The following is a 5,665-nucleotide window of genomic DNA, read 5'->3' as shown; positions in this document are numbered from 1 at the left end:
AAACGGGGCGTTGATCATCTCAGTAGTGGTCGTGAGCGTATCCGGGGTCGGCTCGGTGGTTGCCTCCATCTTCTTAGAGCTCTCTGTCTCATGGGGATCAGCCTCCCGCGTCTGCTCCAATATCGGCAGATCTTTGCTTGGTTCTCCTTGGTCCATCATGAAACTGACGAATACTAGGAGACCATTGAAAGGAAAACACAATCGCAATGACAATGAAACAAAAAAGAGAGTGAGGATCGGTTACTGCTTTGCAAAAGTTCTTTTTTTTCTCTGAACGAAAATATACCAACATCACGGATCCGCTTACCTTCCCTTCGTTGGGAGAGAAGAATAGTGGCAGATGCGAGTGTTGCCTTTCTTGAAGACGGTGAGGGAGAAGGGGATTCAGCGAGGAGTGAAATGATGGTTGCTTCGTCCATCAAACTTAGACTGCGGGGAGGTGGGGTTTTGTGATACGATGGCTCGTTACTGCCGCGCTACGACTGGGGTGACTCTCCGCCTGCATACTGCCTGCTAATTTGGTGGATGGCATTTGGGCCCGCGCACTGCATGGCCCACATGTCGGTGAACAAAAGTATAACGGCATTCAGTAGAGGGAGACGTTTCAATGACCTAGGAGGAGCCAGAAGCGGTAGAGTGTCTCCACTGTACTAGTAGTAATTGTTTTTCTAGGTAGCTGTAGAGTGTCTCCACTGTACTAGTAGTAATTGTTTCTCTGGGCCCAAGACAAAACAGCCAATCCACACTAGTAAATAGTAAAATCAATTCAAAAGGCGCTACCCACACCCAACACACCGCCCCTCGCCCCCTCCCCCACAAAAAAAAACTGGGTGCTCTTCTTCCTCCTCGCTCCCACCCACCTCACGTCAGCTCGCTCCACTCGTACCCACAAATTCCTCACCTCACTCCTACAGAAAATCCCAGTTCCCCTTCTTCCTCACTCCTACAGAAAACCCCCAGCTCCTCTTCTTCTTCGCTCGCACTACAACTAGGCTCGTCATTCGTTACTCTGCTCAAATCTGTGAGCGCGACGCGACGCCCTCGAGGAAAATGGAGTCGGCTGACCCCAACGCCAAGAAGATGAGGCTCCCGCCAGCGGCAACGCCTGTTGTAGATCCCGCACCCAGCAGCGCGGGGAGAAGCGGCGACCCCGCCCCCACCGGATCCCAAGAACCCGTAGAATCTCGGGTGGACCACATCAGCGATCTCCTGGACGCCGTCCTTGGGGAGATCATCTCGCTTCTCCCCACCAAGGATTACTGCCGCACCCAAGTCCTCTCAATTTGGTGGCGCCCTCTATGGCGCGTCGTGCCCCTTAATCTCGACTGTCATCAGCTATCTCTCTTCAATGATTTTGGAATCCCCAGAGCCATCATCTCCTCCCACCAGGGCTCCATTCAAAGCCTCTGCATCTCGTCATGCTACCTGAGCAAGCATACCATGCCCTGCATGGTGGACGCCTGGCTGAAATCCCCTGAATTCACAGAACTACAGCTGCTTGAGTTCTACTATTCCCCTGGAAATCACATACCACATACAGAACGCCATGAACTTGTGCCCTCAGCACCGATGTCCATCTCGCGGTTTTCCTCCTCTCTCCACACCGCCACCTTTGCGCTGTGCTACCTTCCAGACAATCTGGTACTAAACCTTTGACTCCCATTTCTCAAGAAACTTTCACTTGTGCGGGTTCGTATATCGGAGGCCTCATTGCACAGCATCATCCACTCCAGTTGCCCTGCGCTGGAGTGCTTGGTGCTTGTTTTCACAGTTAGAATCGGTTGGCTCCAAATAAAGTCGCCTAACCTTGTAAGAATTGGAATTTCTTTTGACGGAAGGTAGCTCATCATCCAAGATGCCCCTTCACTTCAAAGGTTGATCCTTGATTCTAGTTATTCACCGTTGCAAATAACCATCCTCTCTGCGCCTAAACTGGAGACCTTGGGTGTAATACATGATCTCTGTGCTCATTTCAATATGGTGTTTGGCTCCACAGTTCTTCAGGTACTTTATATTATCATCTACACTTGTAACCATATGCTGCATTTTAAATTTCTGCGCATAATTTATATATCATCTTGGAGTACACATTTTGTACTAATATTATGTTCTATGCTCAATGAAGAGTTTCTCCATGGATGGCCTATCAATGGTGCTGGATTCTGTCAAGATCTTATATATCCAAATGAATAGTTTTGATCTGAACAAGATTATTGGCTTGCTGCAATGCTTTCCATGTCTGGAGAAGTTGTATATAAAGGTGATAATTTCACGCACATTGGAAGCCCGCATATAGTGTACTAGAATTAACCGTTCAGCTGTTGCTCTTTCGACACTCTTCTTTTTAGACCTTAACTGTTTTCAATTTTCATGTCTATTTAGGCAATAGGACGGGGTAAGAAAGTTATAACCAATCGATGGATTCGTAAGCATCGGGATTTTCTCACTTCTCATGAGATTCGATTGAAGACAATAACGCTAGAATGATATGTAGCCAACCGTGCAAACACAAGATTTGTCACATTCTTCTTGCTGAATGCGAGGTTACTATTGTCCATCAGGCTTAAGTTTATCAGCAGCATGGTTTTGATGGATGGGTATGTCGAAGAGCAAAAAAAGGAGTTTGAGGTGGGCAAAAGAGCTTCTGAACATGTCGGGCTTCTATTTACAACATATTGTGGTCATAATCCAGTAAATTTTACGATCCAGGATGTTCATTCTATGGACCTGACCGATCCATTTGACTGTGACTGCCGAAAAAAGTGCTGGAGTTAGATGTTGTTGCCATTTTCAATCTGGTTTTTTTTGTAAACCTGATGAACAATCAACCCTCGTGCTTTTGTACAGTTTGTAAGATGGAGTTAGATGTTCCTACCCTTTTCAACTCGGCTGTGATTGTCATATTTTCTTTGAAACAAGGCAAATGGCTTGCCATTCGTTTAATTTAGAGTGAAATATTGTCACAAATCACAACCAAGGGAAATAACATCACTCACGCCGGCTACTTGAGCTCACTGTGCATTACAGAAGCCAAGTGACTAGCCCCCACCACCCCCACCAGTCAACCCTCGTACTCCCCTCCGCCTGCGACTGGACCGACGCATCTTTAGCGGCTCCTGTTCGTTCCGTCTGAGGCCTCGCCGTCGTCCTCCGCCTTGCGGCCTTGGTTTGCTCGCCGTGCATGGTGTGCCGCCCTCTTGCATTGTCAACATCGTCAACAACCGAGAGGAACAAGGAGATGACTGTACGTGGAGAGGATGACAGTAGGGACCCACCAGCGTCATGGCAGTACGCAAGCAAGTGCCTCTACAGTACAAGCCCAAAAATATGGTTCCTCCTAATGGTTGGACATCTGGGGCTCACACCATCGTCAACGTAGTCAATAAACGAGACTACGAGCGGCTGACACCTGGGACCCAGCAAGTCGCGAAGTTTTTTTAGGAACAATCAGTTTTTTTTAGACAATGAGGAACAAGCAGTTGTTATTTATACTAGTTTTAGCGACGGATCAGGGTAACAACAGGGTTGTGCGGGGGTTGTGGCCCGTCTAGCCAGGGTTTTATTTATGTTTACCACATCATGAGCCCAGTTGTGTTTTTTCTTGCTGAAAATGGCTAGCCCAGTTCTATTTTTTAAACAAATACCCAAACAAGGCCTACTTGCTTTATCGGCCCTGCTGGGCTGCAAATGTTTCAAGACGATGAGAGTTTCATTCGGTTTGCCCAAAAATGGCATGTACATTTTTAAAATACATCAAACCGGGAATTAGTTTCATTTTTTTTCATTACAAGATCTTAAATTCCATTGATTTTTATGCGTGGACAACTATTTTGATTTTATATTTATATAAATTATTTTTCAAAATAGTTTGAATGTGAATCGATATTTTTGGATTAAAAACAGTTGACCGCACCGAAATATGCAAAATTTCGCATACTTTTTAACTATGGCCACAATATGGGGTGTAATACTAACAAAAAGAAGATGGGCTCCAAAAAAAATCTTAAGAATTAGCAAATGGGCTGTACATTATTAGAAATAATGGCAGATGGGTTGAATGCTGTTTTCCACAGATTCGAGGCTGACTTGTGCGCCTACTACAAGTTGACGCGTATGCTTTCATAGGAAAAAGGTTGACGCACACGCAACGCCGTATCAACTTAGTCAACACACGAGAGTAGTGACTGTTGGATATCCATCCAACAGCTGTCGTGCTTCTTCAATCTCTGCTCTTCATGCTCCAGCCGCTCAAACAAGCGCCGGCGGGACTGCCTGCTCCCTCCTCCCGCGGCCGGCTATGCTGCCGCGCAGGCCTCACGGCCCCACCGTACTCCCATCGCTAGCCTAGCCATCCCTCTACTCACCCACACATGTTGTTATTCTCCGGCGACGGCAGACGAACCAGTAAACCCTCGTACTCCTCAGCGTGGGAAACAACTGTTGAGTATTCCCTGGCTCCGTGTCGTTCCCTTCCTAGGCCTCGCCGTCGTCCACCGCCTTGGTGCTCTCGGCGCGACCTGGTCAACGTGGTCAATGAACGACATCCATCGGAAGTGGACTGTACGTGGAGAGGCTGACAGTTGGGTCCACGGCCGCACGCAAGGAAATGCCTCCTTATTACGCGCAAAATAATGATTCCTCCACCTGATAGCTAGGACCCACAGGAAGGGCCTCTGTATTTTGCGAAAAAATGTTCCCCCCGCTGACAGGTCGGACCCACCAGCTATATCTTCGCACGCAAGGAAGTGCCCGCCCAAAAAAATGAATACCCCCTGCTAGCTGGGACCCACCATATTGTTGGGCTGACTTGTGGGCCTACTAACTTGACGGGGATGGAGGGCTTTGTCAACTTAGTCAATACTCCAGTGACCGTATGATGTCCATTCAACCGCGATACAGCTTCTTCAACCTCTGGTCTTCTTGCTCCAGCCGCCCAAAGCAGCGCCGGTCGTGCCGCCTGCTCCTGCCTCCCGTGTCCGGATGTGCTACCGCCTGCTCCTGCCTCCTGTGGCCCGGCTCCGTGTAGTCCCCTTCCTAGGCCTCGCCATCGTCCACCGCCATGGTGCTCTCGGCGCGGCGTGGTCAATGTGGTCAACGACCCACTTCCATCGGAAGAGTACTGTACGTGGAGAGGCTGACAACTGGGTCCACGGCAGCCGCAAGGAAGTGCCTCCTTATTACGCGGAAAATAATTATTCCTCCACCTAACAGCGGGGACCCACCGGACGGGCCACCAGTATTTTGCAAAATAAATCGTTTCCCCCTGACTGCTGGGACCCACCGGACGGGCCACCGTATTTCGTGAAAAAAATGTTCCCCCGGCTGTCAGCTCGGACCCACCGGAAGTGCCTCCTTATTACGCACAAAAAAATGAATACTCCCCCGGCTAGCTGGGACCCACCTTGGTGGGAGGCTGTCTTGTGGGCCTACTAAGTTGACGGGGCCGAAGAGCTTTGTCAACTTAGTCAATATGAACGATTCTAGCTCCAGTGACCATACGATGTCCATCCAACGGCCGTAGTGCTTCTTCAACCTCTGGTCTTCTTGCTCTAGCCGCCCAAAGCAGCGCCGGTCGTGCCACATGCTCCTGCCTCCCGTGGCCGGCTGTGCTGCCACGGAGGCCTCACCGCCCCCTACTATTCCCACCGCTGGAGACTCTCTATCA

The sequence above is a fragment of the Triticum dicoccoides genome, chromosome 6B (genome assembly GCF_002162155.2).
Source record: "Triticum dicoccoides isolate Atlit2015 ecotype Zavitan chromosome 6B, WEW_v2.0, whole genome shotgun sequence".
Classification (NCBI taxonomy): Eukaryota; Viridiplantae; Streptophyta; class Magnoliopsida; order Poales; family Poaceae; genus Triticum; species Triticum dicoccoides.
This window is presented reverse-complemented; position numbering follows the sequence as displayed.